Here is an 8,552-nt window from a genome sequence, read left to right on the forward strand (position 1 = left end):
TTCTGGATCAATCTGAAAAATATCTATCCCTTCCACACACTACTCCTTTCCCCGACCGAGTGAGTCACGCCTACCCCGAAAGGGAAATTACCTAATGGTGTAATAATAATAATAATAATAATAATAATAATAAATTTCAACGCTTAATTTGAAGAAGTTGCTTTCATTCTCGAAGTAGGGACTTTGTCATTCACCTTCCTTATGTCTTAACAACGCATCCGCAAATTTTCGAAATTTTTAATTAATTTTTTGATATTAGAAACCGCCTTTTTCTGAACCTGTGTCAAAACTCTTGGAAAATCCGAGTTGTGTCTGGGGGGGGGGGGGTGAAGTAATAACGATGTATTTACTGCAGGCCCACTTTTTTCTTCAAACGGTAGAAAACATAATGCAACCATCGTAAATAATCTCAACTCCTTCTATATGTTTGGGACCCTTCGAACTGCATTTCCCAGGGCATGAAGCGACCACGGTCATGTGGCCCAGGCGACTATCGGCGTCCCTCTTCCGCCAAAGCAAATACGCGAGGGCAAGCGAGAGAGTAACGGGCTTCTTAGTACAGTCAAGCACAGTAATTTCTATTTTTGTAAGAGAACCTTGCTTCTCCCGCTAACATTTCACGTCTATTAAACGCGTTTTTTGTATCAGAAAAAAAATCATATCATTACTGATTTTTTCATGAAGCATTCCAAAGGTGCTCCAATTATCGTATCAAAATTCAGTAATGATCGGATAAAAGTAAGCTTATAATCAAGATTTACAGTGAACAAATAAATCAAACGAATTTTCAAATAGTTCCATTTTCAACTCGAGCGAAGAACTTTTAACCAAAAATGTAATGTTTCTCAAATTTGTTTGCGTTTTAACTTTAGTATTTTCATTTACAATCACAACTCTTTAGCTGGAATCCGTCATTGTGCATATAAGAAAATTAATTTTTAAATTGAAAACAACATTTCAAGCAAAGAAAGGCATTTTCTGCTAAAATAATTAACCTTCAACAGATAAATGCTTTTTAATGAACTTAAATCAAAGTGTGTATTTTTTCCGACGGCAATACAACAAATTGCATGAAAAAGTTTTCAAATGTGGTTCTTTTTACAAAACATATATTTAAGATTGTAAGTCAGAATCTGGTTTGTTGCTGTTTTCAAAAAAAAATATTACTTAATCTATGAAAGAAGTCCTTTATTATTTTGTATTTATTCAAAAACTTTTAGGATGAGAAATATGATCAAAAGTATGTTGCCCCAAATAAATGTAAATCAGATTGTAGACAATTTCTTATCACAAATGTTTAATAAAAGCTAGTAATTATGTATTATGTATTATTATCAGTTATTATGGCATATGCTATTAAAGAGAACCGCGCTTGTTAGCGCTTTTCCCATCAGTTACAAAATTAAAGATAATGAACAGCCTAAACTTCTTTGACCTAAAGAATTTTTACTATCTACTCAAAGATTCTTTTCGGCAGGTTGATATGATTTTTTTCTAATACAAAAAACGTGTTTGATAGACGTGAAATGTTAGCGGGAGAAAAAAGGTTCTCTTACAAAAATAGAAATTACTGTGCTTGACTGTACTAAGAAGCCCGTTACTCTCTCGCTTGCCCTCGCGTATTTGCTTTGGCGGAAGAGAGACGCCGATAGTCGCCTGTGGCCGCATGACCGTGGTCGCTTCATACCCTGGGAAATGCAGTTCGAAGGGTCCCAGGCATATGGAAGGAGTTGATATTATTTACGATGGGTGCATTATGTTTTCTACCGTTTGATGAAAAAAGTGGGCCTGCAGTAAATACATCGTTATTACTTCACCCCCAGGCTCAACTCAGATTTTCCAAGAGTTTTGACACAGGTTCAGAAAAAGGCGGTTTTTAATATCAAAAAATTAATTTAAAATTTCGAAAATTTGCGAATGCGTTGTTAAGACATAAGGAAGGTAAATGACATGTGGGCGCTGCCATGTTTGTCGCGGGACATCAAAAGGTGGCGGACCTCCCCCCTCATTGAATCACCCCCGCAATGGCATGCCTAGTCCCTTGTTTCCTATGTCCATGAATAACAACTACTCGTGGACATAGGAAACAAGGTACTATGCATGCCAGTTCGGGGGAGGGGGAGGTCCGCCACCTTTTGATGTCCTGCGACAAACATGGCAGCGCCCACATGTTTATATTTTCATGCACAGTTTGTCGGCAAAAATGCTCGTGCGCATAATCAAATGGTACATCGTAAGATGTACCATCCACACCATGATGTTTGAAAGTTAATCTTCTTATTTAAAAATTCATTTCTTTTTGGTTGAGAATTTCAGTATTTGCCAGTGAAATATTCATAATTTCAGTTAAAAATTCATCTTTTAGGATACACATAAATGTACTTAGTTGAAAAATAAACTCGTTTCTTGAAAATTAATTTTTTTAAATTGAAGATTCATCATTTTTATTTAAAAGTCATTTTTTGGTTGAACATTTATTTTTTGACAGAGAATTTAATTGTTCAATTTTTGTTTGAAGAATGGTCTTTTTAGTTTAAAATTCGTCTTTTTCGATTTAACATTGATTTTGTTAACTTGAAACTTAATTATTTAAGTTTTGATTGACAATTGATTTACTTTAGTAAAACATATTTTGTTGTTGTTGAAAGTTTAACTTTTTCAGTTGAAGATTCATTTTTCAGTTAAAAACTTATATTTTTGTTTAAAATTTAACTATTCCAGTTGATGATTCACCATTTTAGTTGAAAATTCATCAGTTAAGATGAAAGTTACTTTATTTACTAAAAATGTAACTAGTTCATATTCTGTTAAATTCTTTTTCTTGTTTAAATATTAAATGTTTGTTTGAAAATGTCTCCTTTAATTTAAAATTCATCTTTTTGGTTAAAAATTAATCATTTTAGTTGAAAATTCTTATGTTTGGTTCAAAATTCCACGAGTTTTGTTATAGATGATTTTCTTTCATCAGTATAGACGTTTTTTTTATGCCTCTAAAATATTTTTAATACAAATTTTCAACTACATATGAATTATTATAAATATGTGTGATCTTTCCTATGGAATCTTTTTTTAATTATAATTGATTTATATTGTTAAAAACCATGTATTTTAACAAAATAAATATCAAAAAAATAATAAGAAAGGAAATTAACATACAGTGGACATTACACTTCCGTCTGGGCCTTTAACTTCTGCCTTCCAAATTATGTCACTTTCCCAAAAGTGTTGTTCACAAACTGTATTTCTGTCATCCCTGCGAATAGCCTGTTGCCACCGTTTAATTTCTTTGGGATATTTGGCACAAGAAAAAAATGAAACTTCTCCGAATTGCTGGTATAACCAGACGTACAACTCGGAGCTACACATTTTAATCCCATTATTTTGTACTATCAATTAGAAAAAACTCTCAACATAAATTCTCAAATAAATGACTTTTAATTGGAAATTTATCGGTTTTGCCAAAACAAAACAATGCAAAAGATGCAAAAAACAGGCTTACCTGATCGGAGTACCATCTATTGGATTTATGTGAACTACGCTACCCCTCCGGATGCCAAGAGAACAGAAAAGTGGGGGCGATGCATGGGGCTGATGCAAATGCAAGGAAACAAATATGGCGTAAAAAGGATAGCAGAGCGTCTACCAACGACTGGATGAAATAATCATTAAGCGGGCCATTTAAATATAAATAATTTTACTTAATATTAGTGATTTTGATGTTATAAATTAATAATACCATTTGCGATTGATATTACACAAGCGGGTGTAATAACATCACAAAAAGGTATTATTTTATATATAACAACAATATTCACAAATACTCAAGTTCATAACAGCTATTTCATAATACATATATCCTAATATTATTTATATCACAGTATACATTAGAGTGAGAAAAATAACAAACGTTTAAATGTAATTAAAAACTACTTTTATTGCTCAAAATTTCATTAAAAAATATTTTTGGTTTCCAGCCTCTAGGTGGTGTTACATAGAATTCGGAATTTTCTGATATTATGCATCGAATCATAAAACATGTTTTAGCGAAGTTTCTCGACGTCCTAAAACCGAATTTTTTAGAGAAAGTCTAAAATTACAATTACAACGTACTAAACAGCTTGCTCTAGCCTTTCCAATTTTGCCAATATATACCTCTCCGACGTTAATGTACTTCATTTCTTTATTGAAATTGTGTTTGCTAATTATTCCTTTGCCATTTCAGCTGCGTAAAAGAAGATTCTTCTCTCCGTAATAAATCTTCTATGGTAGTCTGCATTCTAAAGGAGATTAAACTTTGTTTATAATTTGAATTTCTGGATGTTTATAAGGGCGAAGTGAAAACAATTAAATTAGTCGAATCGTTTGAGCTGAACGAAAAATATTTTTGGTTGGGCATTCAAAAAAAGTGATAAAAATTTGTTTCAAATCAGTTAATATCTTCTGTTCCCTTTTTTTATTTGAAAATTTTAATTTTTGAAAATTCTAAAAAATGACCCTATTACTTCAAAAATTACGGAAATTTTTTTGAGGTACAGTTTTTGATAGTGAATAATAATAAAAAATTATAAATTTAAAAGTTGAAGTTTCGCGCGTTAGAAAATGGAAAGTTGAACGTTTTTATTAGCGATTTTGAGAACTTGCTTAGACCAAGCTTTCAGACGCAAAGAATTATGGTGATATTACGGCAAAACGATATTTTCGTAGCAATAACCTGTTGGAATCATTTCATACGCATACCCCATCCCCGGGGTGGGGGGGGGAGTTGATAATGCATGGGGTAAATTTGTCACTGAAATCCGTTTCTTTCAGCGAATAGCTAGTCAAAAGTTTAGGAAAGAGTTTTTTAGATTTATCAGAGGGCATATTTGTTATTGCATACATGGGCATAAAAAATTTGCTCCCCCCCCCCAATAAATCTAAAAAATCCTTACCTGAACTCTTCACTAGCTATTTGTTGAAAACCGGGATGCTATTGACAAATTTCCTCTATGCATTAACAACTCCCTCATGGGTTGCCTGTAAAATGATTCCATCAGCTTGCTCCTACGAAAATATTGTTTTGCCGTTGTAGCACCATCATTTTTTGCGTCTGGCAGCTTGGTCTAAGCAAGTTGTCAAAATCGCACAAAAAACGTAAAATTGACCATTTTTGACGGCTGCAAACACCACTAAAATTTTTTTTTCGATAAAAAACTAAATTACAGTATATTTTTTTAATTGAAACTAAAGAAATTTCGGGTTCGATATATTCAACTTTTTCAAAAATGTGTACATAGGACTTAATCCAAAAAGTATGTTTTTTGGTCATTTTGAAAAAAATTTTAATTAAGCAACAAAAATTTCTTAATTTATAATTTTTATTATTATTAACAAGCAAAAACTGTTCACCAATAAAATTTGCCATAATTTCATTTTTTTGTCTCTTGCCGTTTTCCTTCCCTACGTTTTTTAAGAATTATTTTTGTTTTGTGTTAACTCTTATTTTTACGTTTAAAAGAAAATCCACTCGTCCTTCATCAAAATAATTAATATCAGATTTGTATATCCTTTTTGGGGAACAACAAGCATTATAATTTGTTCTCTTACTTTGTGTAGCTTTTAAAAAAATTTATTATTTTTTATTTTTAATGTTACTTTTGAAGATTGAAACAAAAACTAGGTGTTCAATCAAAAAATTATGGGTGACATTTTTACGAATTGGTGATTTCTTACCAATAAGACAAAAACTACGTGTCCCATGAAAAATTATTTTTTTATGCAAACCAAATTTTAATTTTTGAATTTTCAAGAAAATTTGAAAAGTTGTCTGAAAATCTTGTAGGGTTTTCAAAAAGAAACTGCTATAATTCTGATAATTTTTTTTCAAAAAACATGTTCAGGTTAAATTTTTAGTGTTTGAGTACTACGAATAGCCACACATAGAATTTATAAAGATATATAAATGGTCTCAAAATTTTTGAAAATGCTCAAACTTTTTAAATTTTTATCCAAAACAGCTGGTTAAGCCACTTGATCTTTCTATTTGGTCCCGAAAACTGTGCGTTCCAAAACACAATTCGATCCGACTAGTCTTGCAAAAGTTATCCGACATAAAACAATACCTTCTTATTTAAATGAGAATCTAAAAAATAAATAATTTGAATATTTAACAGATTTTTCCTCCTGTATCGTCTACAGCAGGGAAATTAATTTCTGTATTACATATTATAGATGTTTTACGTACAGAAAACTACAGAATATGTAAACACAGGGTCTAATTTATTATAAAATTAAAACCTTTGTCTCTGAAAAACTTTCTTCTGTGACAAATTAAACAATTATTGCTTTTTACGCATTTCTCGCTCACTCATTAAACGAAGTGGTGATAAATGACAGATACTCAAGGGTGAGTTGGGCCAAACAGAGCAGGCTCTGGTATATAACTTTAATCACTGAACCGAATTTTTTAAATGGAGCCAAAATAATACAAAATGATTTGATTCATTGGCAATGCACCCAGGCGAAATATTAATGGTAGTTTATACATAACGTGAAATGTTATATAAAATATTCATTTGTTTTATACATTTCTACATGAAAGAAATGAATATTATATATAATACTTCACACTATATATAATTTTTCTGCCTGGACACTGAGATGTTTTTCTATGGCACTACGAACAAATTAATTTTTTTTTTGACTTCACAATCGGGCAAGTTGATTTGTTAAAAAAAAAGACTTTTAATTTTTTAAAATAACGAAATGTGAACTTCTGTTAATGTTTTTACCTAAAGTTGCCAAAATAAGTGTTTTTATTTGTGAACGCCCTTTTTAATAAAGGAAAGAAAAATGTACATGTTCTTAAGTTTCAATCACTAATTTTTTTCTAGTTTTTACGAATTTTACTAACCTTATGTAAAAACGGATCATTTTTTAGGATTCGTACACAATAAAATAAAGTTTTTACTTGAAACTTCAAAATATGTACGTATTTTCTAAGAATGTTGAAAAGAGCATTACAAATTTAAAGGACGGGAAACATTTTTCTTGATTACATTAGGTACGAATTAACAAAATTAATAACATTTTTCGTCATTTTTCGAAAAAAAATTCTTATCCTTTTCAGGAACCTAAAAAGTAAAATAAGATTTCAAATAGCAGTATTTGCAGTGATAACGCTAACGCAACAAAACTTTTAAATCTAAAATTACACAGCCACACAAAAAAAAGTGTGCGGTTCTGGTAACAAGACACACGTATTCCTATGGATTTTGGGGCGCTGAATCCAAATTCGGTATCAAAAATCACCCATCACGTCATGGTTGAGCCATAACCTCAAAAAACGACGAAAAATCATGCACTGAGGAAAATAAATTTCAAAATAATGCCAGTGATGCAAATTTTCACTTCAAAAACATGTCGACAACTGTGAAGGATCAACCCTTGCCTGATATCAACTTATTTAACGTAACTTTACCCAACAGAACCTGACCCCACCTAACCTGAATTAACAGAAATTTATTGAACTACACGTATAGCTCTGGAAGCATATTTTCCCAGTAACAAATGTGTGCTACATCGAATGGGTCAACTCGAGCCCAATCTAGAAATAAATCTAACTTAGCCTAACCTAACCTAACTTCACGAAACACAATTAAACTGATTGTGTTGTCCCGTTATGTTTGCGGTACCGTTTGAATCAGCTTGGGCTTAACCTGCAAAGAGGTCAAACCTATCCTAACCTAAAAAAACCTGACCTAACCTAACCTAACCTAACTTAACCCTACCTAACCTAGCCGAATGAAATTCAACCACACGTGTAGCTATGTAAACGTACGGTTCTCAGTCTTAAATGTGTGCTATATTTAATAGGTTAACTCGATCTTAACCTACAAATGAATCTAACTTCACAGAACCTAACGAAATTTTACTTAACGCAACACAACTTAACTTAAGTGTTCCCGTTGTAACACAATAAAATTCATTTCATTGTACAACAGATGGTTAAAAATATAGACGCACATTATTCATTTGAAGAAACTTAGAACTACAAGTAGAATTGACCCCATTTCAATTAACCTAACAATGTTTGTATCAATTAAAATGTAGAACTGTAACTTAAACATGCAAATGAATAAGAGTTTTATTCAAAATTTTTTTCTCTCTGCTTTTCTTAGTTGTGTTGCGTTAAGCAAAATTTCGTTAGGTTCTTTTAAGTTAAATTCTTTTGTAGGTTAAAATTGAGTTAACCTAATAATATAGCACACATTTAAGACTGAGAATCGTACGCTTACATAGCTACACGTGTGGTTGAATTTCATTCGGCTAGATTAGGTTAGGTCATGTTTTGTTAAGTTAGGATAGGTTAAACCTCTATGTAGGTTAAGCCGAAGCTGAATGAAACAGTACCGCAAACACAACGGGACAAAACAATCAGTTTAATTGTGTTTCGTGAGGTTAGGTTAGGATAAGTTAGATTTATTTCTAGGTTAGGCTCGAGTTGACCCATTCGATGTAGCACACATTTGCTACTGGGAAAATATGCTTCCAGAGCTTTACGTGTAGTTCAA

The 8,552-nt window shown here is 31.8% G+C and overlaps 1 long non-coding RNA gene across 3 annotated transcripts in view; it reads right to left on the minus strand.

The window, feature by feature from the left end:
- Positions 1 to 3,948: 3,948 nt before the first annotated feature.
- Positions 3,949 to 8,552, minus strand: part of LOC117174848 — a 21,110-nt gene continuing 16,506 nt past the window's right edge. For all 3 annotated transcript variants that reach the window (XR_004467381.1, XR_004467380.1, XR_004467379.1), the window contains exon 6: positions 3,949 to 4,277. This is a non-coding gene — a long non-coding RNA (uncharacterized LOC117174848). The remainder of the gene's footprint in view (positions 4,278 to 8,552) is intronic.

Source organism: Belonocnema kinseyi, chromosome 6, assembly GCF_010883055.1.
Source record: "Belonocnema kinseyi isolate 2016_QV_RU_SX_M_011 chromosome 6, B_treatae_v1, whole genome shotgun sequence".
Lineage (NCBI taxonomy): Eukaryota > Metazoa > Arthropoda > Insecta > Hymenoptera > Cynipidae > Belonocnema > Belonocnema kinseyi.